General features: G+C 43.9%; 1 protein-coding gene and 1 long non-coding RNA gene across 2 annotated transcripts in view; one reads left to right on the forward strand and one right to left on the reverse strand.

Annotated features, from left to right (window-relative positions):
- The window catches only part of LOC124273931 (15-hydroxyprostaglandin dehydrogenase [NAD(+)]-like), a 62,764-nt gene that overhangs the window by 6,434 nt on the left and 36,137 nt on the right, over window positions 1-20,193 (reverse strand). The window lies entirely within an intron of this gene.
- Window positions 13,787-14,461, forward strand: LOC124273939. Its single transcript, XR_006897782.1, has 2 exons — window positions 13,787-13,838; window positions 14,099-14,461. It is a non-coding gene; the product is annotated as an uncharacterized LOC124273939 (long non-coding RNA).

A 20,193-nucleotide genomic window follows, 5' to 3' on the forward strand; every position in this document is an offset into this window, starting at 1 on the left:
TACACTATCAGACAGAGGACCCTACATCCCCTGATATATACCTGGTACACACGACAACTGGTACACTATCAGACAGAGGACCCTACATCCCCTGATATATACCTGGTACACGACAACTGGTACACTATCAGACAGAGGACCCTACATCCCCTGATATATACCTGGTACACGACAACTGGTACACTATCAGACAGAGGACCCTACATCCCCTGATATATACCTGGTACACGACAACTGGTACACTATCAGACAGAGGACCCTACATCCCCTGATATATACCTGGTACATGACAACTGGTACACTATCAGACAGAGGACCCTACATCCCCTGATATATACCTGGTACACGACAACTGGTACACTATCAGACAGAGGACCCTACATCCCTGATATATACCTGGTACATGACAACTGGTACACTATCAGACAGAGGACCCTACATCCCCTGATATATACCTGGTACACGACAACTGGTACACTATCAGACAGAGGACCCTACATCCCCTGATATATACCTGGTACACGACAACTGGTACACTATCAGACAGAGGACCCTACATCCCCTGATATATACCTGGTACATGACAACTGGTACACTATCAGACAGAGGACCCTACATCCCCTGATATATACCTGGTACATGACAACTGGTACACTATCAGACAGAGGACCCTACATCCCCCTGATATATACCTGGTACATGACAACTGGTACACTATCAGACAGAGGACCCTACATCCCCTGATATATACCTGGTACACGACAACTGGTACACTATCAGACAGAGGACCCTACATCCCCTGATATATACCTGGTACACGACAACTGGTACACTATCAGACAGAGGACCCTACATCCCCTGATATATACCTGGTACACGACAACTGGTACACTATCAGACAGAGGACCCTACATCCCCTGATATATACCTGGTACACGACAACTGGTACACTTTTAGACAGAGGGGACCCTACATCCCCTGATATATACCTGGTACATGACAACTGGTACACTATCAGACAGAGGACCCTACATCCCCTGATATATACCTGGTACACGACAACTGGTACACTATCAGACAGAGGACCCTACATCCCCTGATATATACCTGGTACATGACAACTGGTACACTATCAGACAGAGGACCCTACATCCCCTGATATATACCTGGTACATGACAACTGGTACACTATCAGACAGAGGACCCTACATCCCCTGATATATACCTGGTACATGACAACTGGTACACTATCAGACAGAGGACCCTACATCCCCTGATATATACCTGGTACACGACAACTGGTACACTATCAGACAGAGGACCCTACACCCACTGATATACCTGATATATACCTGGTACATGACAACTGGTACACTATCAGACAGAGGACCCTACATCCCCTGATATATACCTGGTACATGACAACTGGTACACTATCAGACAGAGGACCCTACATCCCCTGATATATACCTGGTACATGACAACTGGTACACTATCAGACAGAGGACCCTACATCAAATGATATGCCTGATATATACCTGGTACACGACAACTGGTACACTATCAGACAGAGGACCCTACATCCCCTGATATATACCTGGTACATGACAACTGGTACACTATCAGACAGAGGACCCTACATCCCCTGATATATACCTGGTACACGACAACTGGTACACTATCAGACAGAGGACCCTACATCCCCTGATATATACCTGGTACATGACAACTGGTACACTATCAGACAGAGGACCCTACATCCCCTGATATATACCTGGTACACGACAACTGGTACACTATCAGACAGAGGACCTACATCCCCTGATATATACCTGGTACACGACAACTGGTACACTATCAGACAGAGGACCCTACATCCCCTGATATATACCTGGTACATGACAACTGGTACACTATCAGACAGAGGACCCTACATCCCCTGATATATATACCTGGTACATGACAACTGGTACACTATCAGACAGAGGACCCTACATCCCCTGATATATACCTGGTACATGACAACTGGTACACTATCAGACAGAGGACCCTACATCCCCTGATATATACCTGGTACATGACAACTGGTACACTATCAGACAGAGGACCCTACATCCCCTGATATATACCTGGTACATGACAACTGGTACACTATCAGACAGAGGACCCTACATCCCCTGATATATACCTGGTACACGACAACTGGTACACTATCAGACAGAGGACCCTACATCCCCTGATATATACCTGGTACACGACAACTGGTACACTATCAGACAGAGGACCCTACATCCCCTGATATATACCTGGTACATGACAACTGGTACACTATCAGACAGAGGACCCTACATCCCCTGATATATACCTGGTACATGACAACTGGTACACTATCAGACAGAGGACCCTACATCCCCTGATATATACCTGGTACACGACAACTGGTACACTATCAGACAGAGGACCCTACATCCCCTGATATATACCTGGTACATGACAACTGGTACACTATCAGACAGAGGACCCTACATCCCCTGATATATACCTGGTACATGACAACTGGTACACTATCAGACAGAGGACCCTACATCCCCTGATATATACCTGGTACACGACAACTGGTACACTATCAGACAGAGGACCCTACATCCCCTGATATATACCTGGTACACGACAACTGGTACACTATCAGACAGAGGACCCTACATCCCCTGATATATACCTGGTACACGACAACTGGTACACTATCAGACAGAGGACCCTACATCCCCTGATATATATACCTGGTACATGACAACTGGTACACTATCAGACAGAGGACCCTACATCCCCTGATATATACCTGGTACACGACAACTGGTACACTATCAGACAGAGGGACCCTACATCCCCTGATATATACCTGGTACACGACAACTGGTACACTATCAGACAGAGGACCCTACATCCCCTGATATATACCTGGTACACGACAACTGGTACACTATCAGACAGAGGACCCTACATCCCCTGATATATACCTGGTACACGACAACTGGTACACTATCAGACAGAGGACCCTACATCCCCTGATATATACCTGGTACACGACAACTGGTACACTATCAGACAGAGGACCCTACATCCCCTGATATATACCTGGTACACGACAACTGGTACACTATCAGACAGAGGACCCTACATCCCCTGATATATACCTGGTACACGACAACTGGTACACTATCAGACAGAGGACCCTACATCCCTGATATATACCTGGTACACGACAACTGGTACACTATCAGACAGAGGACCCTACATCCCCTGATATATACCTGGTACACGACAACTGGTACACTATCAGACAGAGGACCCTACATCCCCTGATATATACCTGGTACACGACAACTGGTACACTATCAGACAGAGGACCCTACATCCCCTGATATATACCTGGTACACGACAACTGGTACACTATCAGACAGAGGACCCTACATCCCTGATATATACCTGGTACACGACAACTGGTACACTATCAGACAGAGGACCCTACATCCCCTGATATATACCTGGTACATGACAACTGGTACACTATCAGACAGAGGACCCTACATCCCCTGATATATACCTGGTACATGACAACTGGTACACTATCAGACAGAGGACCCTACATCCCCTGATATATACCTGGTACATGACAACTGGTACACTATCAGACAGAGGACCCTACATCCCCTGATATATACCTGGTACACACGACAACTGGTACACTATCAGACAGAGGACCCTACATCCCCTGATATATACCTGGTACACGACAACTGGTACACTATCAGACAGAGGACCCTACATCCCCTGATATATACCTGGTACACGACAACTGGTACACTATCAGACAGAGGACCCTACATCCCTGATATATACCTGGTACACGACAACTGGTACACTATCAGACAGAGGACCCTACATCCCCTGATATATACCTGGTACATGACAACTGGTACACTATCAGACAGAGGGACCCTACATCCCCTGATATATACCTGGTACACGACAACTGGTACACTATCAGACAGAGGACCCTACATCCCCTGATATATACCTGGTACACGACAACTGGTACACTATCAGACAGAGGACCCTACATCCCCTGATATATACCTGGTACACGACAACTGGTACACTATCAGACAGAGGACCCTACATCCCCTGATATATACCTGGTACATGACTGGTACACGACAACTGGTACACTATCAGACAGAGACAGAGGACCCTACATCCCCTGATATATACCTGGTACACGACAACTGGTACACTATCAGACAGAGGACCCTACATCCCCTGATATATACCTGGTACACGACAACTGGTACACTATCAGACAGAGGACCCTACATCCCCTGATATATACCTGGTACACGACAACTGGTACACTATCAGACAGAGGACCCTACATCCCCTGATATATACCTGGTACACGACAACTGGTACACTATCAGACAGAGGACCCTACATCCCTGATATATACCTGGTACACGACAACTGGTACACTATCAGACAGAGGACCCTACATCCCCTGATATATACCTGGTACATGACAACTGGTACACTATCAGACAGAGGACCCTACATCCCCTGATATATACCTGGTACACGACAACTGGTACACTATCAGACAGAGGACCCTACATCCCCTGATATATACCTGGTACATGACAACTGGTACACTATCAGACAGAGGACCCTACATCCCCTGATATATACCTGGTACATGACAACTGGTACACTATCAGACAGAGGACCCTACATCCCCTGATATATACCTGGTACACGACAACTGGTACACTATCAGACAGAGGACCCTACATCCCCTGATATATACCTGGTACACGACAACTGGTACACTATCAGACAGAGGACCCTACATCCCCTGATATATACCTGGTACACGACAACTGGTACACTATCAGACAGAGGACCCTACATCCCTGATATATACCTGGTACATGACCACTGGTACACTTTTAGACAGAGGGGACCCTACATCCCCTGATATATACCTGGTACATGACAACTGGTACACTATCAGACAGAGGACCCTACATCCCCTGATATATACCTGGTACATGACAACTGGTACACTATCAGACAGAGGACCCTACATCCCCTGATATATACCTGGTACACGACAACTGGTACACTATCAGACAGAGGACCCTACATCCCCTGATATATACCTGGTACACGACAACTGGTACACTATCAGACAGAGGACCCTACATCCCCTGATATATACCTGGTACATGACAACTGGTACACTATCAGACAGAGGACCCTACATCCCCTGATATATACCTGGTACACGACAACTGGTACACTATCAGACAGAGGACCCTACATCCCCTGATATATACCTGGTACACGACAACTGGTACACTATCAGACAGAGGACCCTACATCCCCTGATATATACCTGGTACATGACAACTGGTACACTATCAGACAGAGGACCCTACATCCCCTGATATATACCTGGTACACGACAACTGGTACACTATCAGACAGAGGACCCTACATCCCTGATATATACCTGGTACACGACAACTGGTACACTATCAGACAGAGGACCCTACATCCCTGATATATACCTGGTACACGACAACTGGTACACTATCAGACAGAGGACCCTACATCCCCTGATATATACCTGGTACATGACAACTGGTACACTATCAGACAGAGGACCCTACATCCCCTGATATATACCTGGTACACGACAACTGGTACACTATCAGACAGAGGACCCTACATCCCCTGATATATACCTGGTACACGACAACTGGTACACTATCAGACAGAGGACCCTACATCCCCTGATATATACCTGGTACATGACAACTGGTACACTATCAGACAGAGGACCCTACATCCCCTGATATATACCTGGTACACGACAACTGGTACACTATCAGACAGAGGACCCTACATCCCCTGATATATACCTGGTACACGACAACTGGTACACTATCAGACAGAGGACCCTACATCCCCTGATATATACCTGGTACACGACAACTGGTACACTATCAGACAGAGGACCCTACATCCCCTGATATATACCTGGTACACGACAACTGGTACACTATCAGACAGAGGACCCTACATCCCCTGATATATACCTGGTACATGACAACTGGTACACTATCAGACAGAGGACCCTACATCCCCTGATATATACCTGGTACACGACAACTGGTACACTATCAGACAGAGGACCCTACATCCCCTGATATATACCTGGTACACGACAACTGGTACACTATCAGACAGAGGACCCTACATCCCCTGATATATACCTGGTACACGACAACTGGTACACTATCAGACAGAGGACCCTACATCCCCTGATATATACCTGGTACATGACAACTGGTACACTATCAGACAGAGGACCCTACATCCCCTGATATATACCTGGTACACGACAACTGGTACACTATCATCAGAGAGGACCCTACATCCCTGATATATACCTGGTACACGACAACTGGTACACTATCAGACAGAGGACCCTACATCCCCTGATATATACCTGGTACACGACAACTGGTACACTATCAGACAGAGGACCCTACATCCCCTGATATATACCTGGTACACGACAACTGGTACACTATCAGACAGAGGACCCTACATCCCTGATATATACCTGGTACACGACAACTGGTACACTATCAGACAGAGGACCCTACATCCCCTGATATATACCTGGTACACGACAACTGGTACACTATCAGACAGAGGACCCTACATCCCTGATATATACCTGGTACATGACAACTGGTACACTATCAGACAGAGGACCCTACATCCCCTGATATATACCTGGTACACGACAACTGGTACACTATCAGACAGAGGACCCTACATCCCCTGATATATACCTGGTACATGACAACTGGTACACTATCAGACAGAGGACCCTACATCCCCTGATATATACCTGGTACATGACAACTGGTACACTATCAGACAGAGGACCCTACATCCTGATATATACCTGGTACACGACAACTGGTACACTATCAGACAGAGGACCCTACATCCCCTGATATATACCTGGTACACGACAACTGGTACACTATCAGACAGAGGACCCTACATCCCCTGATATATACCTGGTACACGACAACTGGTACACTATCAGACAGAGGACCCTACATCCCCTGATATATACCTGGTACACGACAACTGGTACACTATCAGACAGAGGACCCTACATCCCCTGATATATACCTGGTACATGACAACTGGTACACTATCAGACAGAGGACCCTACATCCCCTGATATATACCTGGTACACGACAACTGGTACACTATCAGACAGAGGACCCTACATCCCCTGATATATACCTGGTACACGACAACTGGTACACTATCAGACAGAGGACCCTACATCCCCTGATATATACCTGGTACACGACAACTGGTACACTATCAGACAGAGGACCCTACATCCCCTGATATATACCTGGTACACGACAACTGGTACACTATCAGACAGAGGACCCTACATCCCCTGATATATACCTGGTACATGACAACTGGTACACTATCAGACAGAGGACCCTACATCCCCTGATATATACCTGGTACACGACAACTGGTACACTATCAGACAGAGGACCCTACATCCCCTGATATATACCTGGTACATGACAACTGGTACACTATCAGACAGAGGACCCTACATCCCCTGATATATATACCTGGTACATGACAACTGGTACACTATCAGACAGAGGACCCTACATCCCTGATATATACCTGGTACACGACAACTGGTACACTATCAGACAGAGGACCCTACATCCCCTGATATATACCTGGTACATGACAACTGGTACACTATCAGACAGAGGACCCTACATCCCCTGATATATACCTGGTACACGACAACTGGTACACTATCAGACAGAGGACCCTACATCCCCTGATATATACCTGGTACATGACAACTGGTACACTATCAGACAGAGGACCCTACATCCCCTGATATATACCTGGTACATGACAACTGGTACACTATCAGACAGAGGACCCTACATCCCCTGATATATACCTGGTACACGACAACTGGTACACTATCAGACAGAGGACCCTACATCCCCTGATATATACCTGGTACACGACAACTGGTACACTATCAGACAGAGGACCCTACATCCCCTGATATATACCTGGTACATGACAACTGGTACACTATCAGACAGAGGACCCTACATCCCCTGATATATACCTGGTACACGACAACTGGTACACTATCAGACAGAGGACCCTACATCCCCTGATATATACCTGGTACAATGACAACTGGTACACTATCAGACAGAGGACCCTACATCCCTGATATATATACCTGGTACACGACAACTGGTACACTATCAGACAGAGGAACCTACATCCCTGATATATACCTGGTACACGACAACTGGTACACTATCAGACAGAGGACCCTACATCCCCTGATATATACCTGGTACACGACAACTGGTACACTATCAGACAGAGGACCCTACATCCCCTGATATATACCTGGTACACGACAACTGGTACACTATCAGACAGAGGACCCTACATCCCCTGATATATACCTGGTACACGACAACTGGTACACTATCAGACAGAGGACCCTACATCCCCTGATATATACCTGGTACATGACAACTGGTACACTATCAGACAGAGGACCCTACATCCCCTGATATATACCTGGTACACGACAACTGGTACACTATCATACAGAGGACCCTACATCTGATATATACCTGGTACACGACAACCGGTACATTTTCATTCAGAGGACCCTACATCCCCTGATATATACCTGGTACATGACAACTGGTACACTATCAGACAGAGGACCCTACATCCCCTGATATATACCTGGTACACGACAACTGGTACACTATCAGACAGAAGACCCTACATCCCCTGATATATACCTGGTACAAGACAACTGGTACACTATCAGACAGAGGACCCTACATCCCCTGATATATACCTGGTACACGACAACTGGTACACTATCAGACAGAGGACCCTACATCCCCTGATATATACCTGGTACACAGACAACTGGTACACTATCAGACAGAGGACCCTACATCCCCTGATATATACCTGGTACAAGACAACTGGTACACTATCAGACAGAGGACCCTACATCCCCTGATATATACCTGGTACACGACAACTGGTACACTATCAGACAGAGGACCCTACATCCCCTGATATATACCTGGTACACGACAACTGGTACACTATCAGACAGAGGACCCTACATCCCCTGATATATACCTGGTACACGACAACTGGTACACTATCAGACAGAGGAACCTACACCCACTGATATATCTGATATATACCTGGTACATGACAACTGGTACACTATCAGACAGAGGACCCTACATCCCCTGATATATACCTGGTACATGACAACTGGTACACTATCAGACAGAGGACCCTACATCCCCTGATATATACCTGGTACACGACAACTGGTACACTATCAGACAGAGGACCCTACATCCCCCTGATATATACCTGGTACAAGACAACTGGTACACTATCAGACAGAGGACCCTACATCCCCTGATATATACCTGGTACATGACAACTGGTACACTATCAGACAGAGGACCCTACATCCCCTGATATATACCTGGTACATGACAACTGGTACACTATCAGACAGAGGACCCTACATCCCCTGATATATACCTGGTACACGACAACTGGTACACTATCAGACAGAGGACCCTACATCCCCTGATATATACCTGGTACATGACAACTGGTACACTATCAGACAGAGGACCCTACATCCCCTGATATATACCTGGTACACGACAACTGGTACACTATCAGACAGAGGACCCTACATCCCCTGATATATACCTGGTACATGACAACTGGTACACTATCAGACAGAGGACCCTACATCCCCTGATATATACCTGGTACACGACAACTGGTACACTATCAGACAGAGGACCCTACATCCCCTGATATATTCCTGGTACACGACAACTGGTACACTATCATACAGAGGACCCTACATCCCCTGATATATACCTGGTACACGACAACTGGTACACTATCAGACAGAGGACCCTACATCCCCTGATATATACCTGGTACAAGACAACTGGTACACTATCAGACAGAGGACCCTACATCCCCTGATATATACCTGGTACACGACAACTGGTACACTATCAGACAGAGGACCCTACATCCTTTGATAAATGCCTGGTTCACGACCACTTGTACACTATCAGACAGAGGACCCTACATCCCCTGATATATACCTGGTACAAGACAACTGGTACACTATCAGACAGAGGACCCTACATCTGATATATACCTGGTACAAAACAACAGGTACACTATCAGACAGAGGACCCTACATCCCCTGATATATACCTGGTATATCACAACTGGTACACTATCAGACAGAGGACCCTAGATCCCCTGATATATACCAGGCACCCCACATCTGATACACTATTAGGCAAACTTTAAGGACCCAACGAAACCTAAAGGTTTTTGTCATTAAATCTTTGGAAATATCCTGCATGAACAATTCCCGTATAAACTGACAGCTGGGAGATCGGAAATGATTGACATCTTCAGATTTAATATGAATAATGTGGTTACAGCTTGCGTGTTTATTGTGATTTAGTGTGATGAAGCTACGAGTATGGTCACTATGAAGCTCGTTAACAAGAAGACGTTGAAAAAAGGAACTGATCTAACCCGTTTCACGTGTGTCTCTGTCAGTTTGTGTTTCAGCACTACCCTCCAGCAGCACCCAGCCTTTCCAGTGTTTAAACGGTACCAAACTCTTCACCGAGTGTTCAGCGCAAATCCAAGGGACTCCCGTGGAACGGCTCTTCAGGGACAGGAACTTCAATTTCAACAACTTGACATCTATTCTTTCAGCTGTAAGGATGACCTTCTGCCAGCCTACGTACGTTTGTTTTCAATTTCTCGATTAAACATTTATGTCAACAATACATGGACCCCAGAGCGAATCTAATGAGGTCAAATTAATAATCTGTCATTTTGATGATCAGTCACATAAGCATAGGCGAATCAAGAGTGGGCGCAGGGGTGCACTCCCCCACCCCCTTTTGTCCTGAAAGATGATTAAATGACCATTGCATAGAACCGCATGGAGAGAGTCCACTTCCCACGTAAGGGATCTGTTGCCCAAAGGTATCTGAAGCAGCGAAAACAAGCTATCTGATTAATAATTATTACCAAGTAGATACCGGTGACAGGAAATAAGGCCCAGGTCGCACCACGGTACTCATAACGTGGACATGTCATGTGTTTTTATTAGACCTATTGCAAATAACCTTTGATGTCACCATTTTCATCACGTGTAGACCTGTCACGTGAGCACGTCATGAGTATTTACTAATTATAGAATGGGAAAAAACTATGACGTCATCATTCAAAATGGCCGACTAAATTGGTTACGCAATGATTTCTGTTTATATACCTCCCTATTCACCACCCAGGTGATAGCTAGCTTCACATCCGAGATGGTTATTGGGGTGTGTGTGTGTGTGTGTGTGTGTGTGTGTGTGTGTGTGTGTGGTGTTTGACATAATATGTGATGACTATACAGTCAGCAGACCTCTACTGATTGTGTAGCCACAGGTGATGACTGTTGGTCAGATCCCAGGTCATGATTATGCTGTCACATGCTACGTGGTTGTCACACCCATGCTAATGTTCGTGGTGTGTGACCAGCTGTTAATAGGATATAGTGCAAGCAAGATGCTGTGTTTGCAGTTTCCATTCACTACCATCTTGTATAATACATATGCATACTTTTCCAGGATCAAACCTACTCTTTTAAACGTCTATGGATGCATGCATGGGAAGCTCATCACATGCCTACCATCCGATTGGCGAAGAATAATCCCATCCCTTGACCATATAAAACAGGCTTTCGACTACACGTGTAATAATATCAACGGTAAATATGCTTTAAGGACAATTATCACTTTAAATGTGTGGTATATCAGCAATAGAAATGACAACGTATAAGTTACATATTGAACTGGTATCATCATGACACAACGTTGTCACAACGTTAGTATTACGTCATGGTATAACGTTATGTCACAAAGTACATGTAATAACAACGTTGCAAATTTTACGTTGAGGAAACGTTATGCTGTGAACTCCTCGCCGTTCACTACTGGGAAAACTATTCAACTATTAACGTTAAATAGAACGTTAAGACAATGTAAAATACGTTAGCATCATGTAACTTGATCCTTGTGGTGACGTAAAAATCACGCATCACAACGTCAGGCTACAACGTTGTTCTATTTATTACCCATTCTGTAATTAAACCGAGAGACCAGTATTTATAAACCCAAAGCCGCATCTGCTTATGTAAGTGATTACAACTAAGTCAGCTGATCTGTATTAATGCGCGGATGAAACCAAACTGCTCAAGCTTACTTAATGGATTCGCAGTCGAACCACAATATAGTACTGTAGAAAACGGTATGAAAAACAACACACAATTCATCAGTTTCCAAATTCATTTGATGGCGATTTTATTAACCACACCCCATTGTAAGGTTAAAGTTTATTTTCAACGAGTACAATCTCATATTCAATATTTAGTCGTAGATCGCAAATGTGTCGATCCAGCCTACTCGTGTCAGAAGGTGGGTGACTGTTGTTGGATACAAAACAGCAAAAACCTGTCAATTTTTTTAACGTTAACTTATAAAACAGTGAAAATCTGCAAGGGAACAATAAAACGCAGGAATGGTGAACGCTTATTTTAAGAAGACGATACACAATTATGAACGTTTGTCAACATTTTGCTGAAACGGACTGTGACCTAGTTTTGGCTCGCGTCAGTGTCCTTGTCAGGAACGATAACTCCAAACAGTCAAAACGTTTTCAATGTCATGGTCAAAACGTTTTCAATGTCTCTGGTAAAAAAGTTTTGTTTTCGATTGGGAGGTAAAAAATCATCTTGCAGTATGTCATTTGTGACACTCCCCGGTAAGTAGGGACTTTGGCGAGATGCCGACTCACTCAATATCGTTTCCGGCAACACTTTCAGTCTGTTCAATACCTTGCGACTTCCATTTCACCATGTTCAGCGTTTATCACATACACGCGAAAGGAATTTAGTGGTTGCATTATTCTCACTACACGTCCAGTAATGTATCCGTCCACCTTGACCAGGTCATTGACGTTGATTGCAGTTAACTGGGTAGCCATGTTTGTTTACTAAATACGATTAGACATTTTTATTAAAACACATGTTGTTAAGTAAACGACGCCATATTGTTAATGAAGTATGAATGAAGCATTAAATAAGCATCAGAATCGAAATCCTGTATGGTTTTTTTGTTCTATTTTAAACTCGAATCAGTGCGATTACAGCACGGTCAATTCATCAATGAATCGATGAAATATTATGAATGAACATAGTGGTGTGAAAGTAGTTCCGACATCCAATGAAAATGTACAAATATACGATCGACCAATCAACGTCGAAAATGACTTAAATTGCACATTGTGCAAATATCAAAAAGATATTACACGGGATCTCCTCACCCGTATGGATAATAGACATGTGTGTCTGCCTGCCTATCTTAAAAGATAGTTTTGTATATATTCAGATGTGGACGCTCCATGTTTGGATTCTCCGGATAGGACAATGATCGTCACTAACTGTCTTCTGGGTGGCATCCTGGGAGGTTCAGATGTCTCCACGGCTGATGAACATGTCACATTCGCCTGCAGGTATTCCTAAAACGTCTATAGCTCAAATTAAAGCATTGTAGAATATTGACAGAAAGCAATTTTCTTTTGATTTTTTGGTTTTAGTAGCCACAAATTAAAACATTATTTCATGTATCACAGCTTGGGAGAGTTATTCACGTTGGCAATGTCGAAAGTGAGGACAAATGTGAACGTGTGAACTTATATTTAGTTATCCTAATCTACAGATATGTCTAGTAGATATCATTTAAATATGTATCAACTACCCTTTGTGTATCCAGAGTATCGCTGTTGCTGGATACCTGCGTTGAGAAAGCCTATGGTTCCTGTCCGAAGAGAACAGCAGAGGTCCTGAAAGAAGTGATCAAGTACAATAGACCAGCTGGCTGTGACGCTTGTGTCTCCAAGCCGTCTCTACTCCTCCTGTTGGTCTCAGTGTTGACATTCATGCTGGCTTTGTTCAAGTAGATACCCTAGTGACATACCCCATTCTACACATATATGTGTGCTGGAGCTGTTGTTTTCTTTACTTATGAACATATACTCATGGAAACAAATAAGGGAACACATGAAACTACAAGTGTTCCTTTTTTTATTTCCAGAATTTCACCCACAGTGCAATAAATACCTTGTGAAGAAAGCTGGGAAAGAATAAAGGAACACTTGTACTTTTATGTGTTCCCTTATTTGTTTCCATGAGTATATTTCGAAACAAACAAGGAAATCGAAATAAAACTAGGAACGAGGGGGTATATGTCCTGTGTATGGGTGTCTAGCTCTGATAGATGCTCCTGGCGGTCTGTGTTCCTATTCCGAACAATTGTCTGCATGTGGAGATGGCGTAACCTGACTTCAACGTCATATTGGTGTGATGCAGCCTAGGGATCATGCAACTGCTTTAACGGATTGTTCAAGTCTACCCATGGCACCACACGTTGCTGATTTGTGAGACGCGGCAGAGTCGCTTTTGACGAAACATCCTGTTTAGCAATGTCTGAGTTTGCACGTGACTGTTGTGTTTCCCCATGGGCCATGTTCCAACAGCCTACATGTCATTGTTGCGTGTACATGTATGCCACAATATGAACCTACAAAGAATTACCCGTTCACAATTGCTATCTAAAATGTAGGTGTCAAGTTTCTAATTTTGTTGAGTATATATAATTTAAAGGGGTGGAATGTTGCTGGTAGTGGAGTATTTCTATCGATATGGCATTTTGTGGATTAATAGAAACATGTTGGTTATGCTACATAAGAAGAGGGGACTGTGTAGTTGACTTAACTCTGTACAAAATAGAGCTGCAACCTGTTTTTGGTGCTGGTAAACACATTCTAAATTTAGCTCTTGTGCTCTCCGTCTCAAAGTCAAGCTTGGTAGATTTAGTCGTCGAAAGATCCCGTTACAGGAAATAATATGTAAGCTTTGTAGCACTAATACTGTCGAGGATGAAACTCACTGTTTAATTAGCTGTGATTTTGATTCTGATGCTTGATGTGGTCTGTGGAAGGAACTGTTTCTTTCTATCCCTTATTCGTAAACATGTCTCCAACAGATCAGACACTCCTTCTCAAGCAAAATGAGAGGTTAAACCCAAACTGGTGCAACTAGACCTCGAAAAGACAAAGCCGGTGTTCTGTAATAGCTGTATTTCCCATCTTTATAGCTGTATTTCCCATCTAAATGAGTGCTAATCGTTTAAGATGGCTTTATAACATTATTGTTATTTTTTACTTTTACAATTTAATAATACCTTTAATATTGGATATTCATTATTGGATATTTATATAGCGCACATATCCACGCGCTAGTGCATGCTCAAGGTGTTGGTATTTTCCCCCTCGATCATTGGATGTCAATCTCAACGGCACATCTTATTATCAATCTCAGCTCCCTGGGGATCATACAACTCTTGCTGCCACAAGGCGCCCCGCGTTATTGCGGCTTTCCCATACATACCTTTAATTTTTTATGTCTCATTGGCCTGATCCTCAGGCTGATGGCCAAGTGTCTGTAGTTTTGTATATTCCGCCTTACGAACTAACTGTTATGTATTTACACACATGTGCCATCTGAATAAACCATTCTTTTTCTAACCAACATCTTTGGTGTCTGACCTAGAGCTGCCGGCGCAAAGGGCAGTGGTGCCGTGAGAGATGTTTTCATTGGCTGACATGCTGGCTTTTGTTGCAGTGTCTACTAGCGTAATGTTAATAATGACACGCTCCTTACTCACGCATTAAAATCACCAAACACAGAAACAATATCACGGATAGATAATTCAATATATCATCGTAAATAGAATTCAGTAAATCCGTCATTAGCAGCAGGAACATCGATCTACACAATCGGGATACGATGACATGTGTCACCCAAGTCAGCGAACCTGATCACCTGATCCTTTCAGTCGCCTCTTCCGACAAGCATGGGTTGCTGAAGACCAATTCTATCCCAGAACTATTTAGAAATGAATTACAGATTTTTATATACAACATTACAACATACTAGTTCTTACCTTCCATATGGTAAACAAAGCTCATTTGTGCACCGATTCATTCTTAGATTGCATAATGGAAGTAAATATATATCTGTTTCTCACTGTAACCCCACCTGATCTTCCCACAGTTTTTTATCTCTGCTTCGGGTACAGTCTGAGATTACTTATATCCAATAAAGTCAGCAAATCCGTTATTTTCACTGTTGGCCAATATCATCACATATCTCAATGAAAGAAAGAAATCTGTAGTGGCTTCAAGTCTCAGGGTACAGTTAGCAAGTGTATATATGCATGATCTATAGCACTGTACGTGATTAACGATTATAAAACTCTGTTCTGTTCTGGTATCCTGTGACGCAAGATCTGCTAAGATGTTGTTTTTACAATGTATACAGAAAGGGGGAACATCCATGGGGTGATTTCAATGGTTACGTTTTTTCGTATCAATTAGTGTCATATCGTCGAACAAGACCGTCTGCATCTAAATCAACTGCTACTTCTGCAATAGTAGACAGCGACAACATACTTCTACTTCTTCTTATTCTTAACCTAAAACAATCGGGAACGTATGGTTTAAGTCCAAAGATGGAATCGGACATCATCTTTGTCACTGAGGCATCAGGTTTTGAAATTTCCTCCACATGTCTACCAAAAACCGTTGTGAAAGCTTTGCTGAGGCCGCTGTGAAGCTTTGAATGTTGCAAACTTGTTTGGACACCATTTGGGGAAGATCTAATAATAATAATAATAATAATAAACCATCTCAAATCCACACTGCTTGAGTGTGCGAAAGCGACAGGATGGGAAGATCAGGCCTACACCTATCTTGTTCGAGACAAGCTCCAGAATGCCCAGATTCAAGACAAACTTCGGGCTGAGTACAAATCTCGGTCATGGAAAATGATGCTTTCAAACTTATGTGGAATAAGCCCATATACAGCCTCAGAAGAATTCCAGCCAACAAACCTGATCTTGTCCTTTTTGATAAAGCCAATGAATTTATTTATATCATTGAATTTTCTGTCCCTTTTGACACCAATGTGATTGGCAAGATTCAGGAAAAGCATGATAAATATGCGGACCTCGCCTTTGAAATGTCTCGCTTGCATCCCAAGTACACTGTCGTCAGGCTCCCCATTGTTCTCGGTGCCCTTGGTTTGGTACCTCCTGATCTCTTGGTGCAGATCAGGAGAGTGCCCGGGTTCTCCACCGGGAGTACAGCCCTTCTGACACTCTGGGTAATGCAGAAGGCTGCAGTGTTGGGGAGCCTTCATATTCTCCGGAAAGTTCTTGGTGGGTTCGACTAGGCAGCGTTTCCTGGGAGAAGTCCCATTTGCTGTCTGGGCTGCGTGTAGAGGGGGCAAGGGCCCTGAGCTGATGATGAGCCTTACCAGCCTGACTGTGCCAGGATCACCCGAACCCTCTCTGCTGCATACAATCTTTAATCTGTAAAACATAATAATAAGAAGAAGAAAAGGTACTTCTTGAAATTGTCGATTCCCTTAAGGCAAAAATAAAGGTTTGGACTGAAAGAAAGAAAAAATGGGAAAAGAAAAATAAATTCATCAAACAAAATAAACTTTTTAGAAATAATCAAAAACACTTCTACAGGCAACTCAAAACAAACGGTGATGGTGAGCATGATAAACGGCCTTCCATTGATGCCAATGAAAGGTTCTGGAAACAGTTGTGGTCTATACCCGGCGACTGTAACCTTGAGGCACCATGGGTCCGTGATTATGACCATGCAATGCATGAGAAAGTAACTAGGTCGTTTGTCTGTTACATCTCACCAGATTGCCTGAAAAGTGTCATCAAAAAGTCCAAATCTAATACAGCTCCAGGGCCTAATGGCATTCGAAATCGGTATTGGAAACTGTTCCCCTGTGTCCAAACACCATTACTTCACTGTTTCAATTCTCTTGTGGACACAGGTGATGTTCCTCCATGGTTCTGCAAAGGTTGCACAATACTTCTCCCCAAGAAAGGAGACTTGACTGATCCCAAAAACTTCCGCCCTACCACATGTTTGAATACACAATACAAAATATTCACAGGGTGTTTGACAAACCTCGTGTCATCTTACTGCTCTTCCAATGATATCATTTACAGAGAGCAGAAGGGAGCAAGAAAGGGATGTTGGGGGTGCAAGGATAAACTTCTTGTACAGAAAATGATTTTGGAAGAGGCTAAAACATATCACCGCAACCTCTCCATGTGCTGGATTGACTACAAAAAAGCATACGACTCTGTCCCTCACGAATGGATTCTGAAGTCTCTTCATTGTATTGACCTCCCTGAGCGACTACTTGATTTACTCAAGTCTTTAATGAGTTGCTGGTCGACTCAACTTGAGATGTACTCGCAAGGGCAGGTGCAGACTTCAGAATCTATTCCAATCAGAAGGGGAATATTTCAGGGGGATTCTTTTAGTCCTTTGCTTTTTTGTCTGTCTTTAAATCCTTTGAGCTTTCTGCTCAATAAAGAGGAGGGTTACCATCCCGGACCTCCTCAGCACAGATCCCCAACACCTCTTACTCATCTCCTTTACATGGATGATATCGAGCTCCTTGCCAAAGGAGATTCCAATTTGAAAGAGCAGGTTCTCCTTGTCGAGTCCTTTTCTAATGATATTGGCATGACATTTGGACTCGACAAATGTAATACTCTTCATTTGAAACGTGGCAAGGTAACTAATGATGGATCAGTCAAGTTACAAGGGGGAGGAGTTATTGAGCATCTTGTGGAAGAGCAGGCCTACACCTATCTTGGAATGCAAGTTCGAGACAAGCTCCAGAATGCCCAGATTCAAGACAAACTTCGGGCCGAGTACAAATCTCGTTTAAAGAAAATCTGGAGCTCAGAGCTAAATGCTCGAAACAAGGTCAAAGCCACCAATACTTTTGCTGTGCCAGTCCTTTCTTATTCCTTTGGAGTAGTTGATTGGACAAAACAAGACATCCAGAGTCTTGACCGCCTGACCAGAAGGATCATGTCTGATAACAGAGCACAGCACCCTCGTTCCTCACTTAACCGTTTATACATGCCCATCAATTCTGGAGGTTGGGGTTTGATTAATGTGGAGGCTCTTCATGATAGAATTTTAGTGTGTACTTTTGCACATATTTATTTATCGGATGATCCTCTGGTGATGCATGTCAAGACTCATGATGAAAGCAAGGAATTCCACAGCTATTTTAAGCGTGCCAAGGTTGTTGGACAGAATCTGAAATTTCAGGTTGATTTTGCTGATGGCGATGTACTGCTTGACGGTACAGTGATGGGAGTAAACCAGGTGAAGTCCTTCACCAAGTCTGCTCAGAGTCGGTCTTTTGTGGAGAAGGTTTCTGAGAAGCCATTGCATCGTGTGTACATGCAGTGTGTTGAACAGAACAGCAATCCCACCGACTCCTTCGCCTGGATGAAGTCGGCTGGTCTTAAATGTGAAACTGAGGGCTTCCTTTTTGCTGCTCAGGACCAGTCACTTCCCACTCGCAATCGCCTAAATGTGATTCTTAAAGAAAATATCAATATGAAATGTCGACTTTGCAATGAATTCACGGAGACTGTCCAACACCTTGTCAGTGGATGCCCTTCCTTGGCACAAACATCATATCTTAAACGACATGATGGCATGGCTCGTTGCTTTTACTACCGTCTCCGACATGCCTGTGGCTTTGACTCCGAGGTCCATCCATGGTACGACCGTGAACATGTCCGGGGCGTCATGGAAAATGATGCTTTCAAACTTCTGTGGAATAGGCCCATATACAGCCTCAGAAGAATTCCAGCCAACAAACCTGATCTTGTCCTTTTTGATAAAGCCAATGAATTTATTTATATCATTGAATTTTCTGTCCCTTTTGACACCAATGTGATTG

This window comes from Haliotis rubra, unplaced genomic scaffold, assembly GCF_003918875.1.
Source record: "Haliotis rubra isolate DU_JTF1 unplaced genomic scaffold, ASM391887v1 Scf186, whole genome shotgun sequence".
In the NCBI taxonomy this organism is placed as follows: domain Eukaryota; kingdom Metazoa; phylum Mollusca; class Gastropoda; order Lepetellida; family Haliotidae; genus Haliotis; species Haliotis rubra.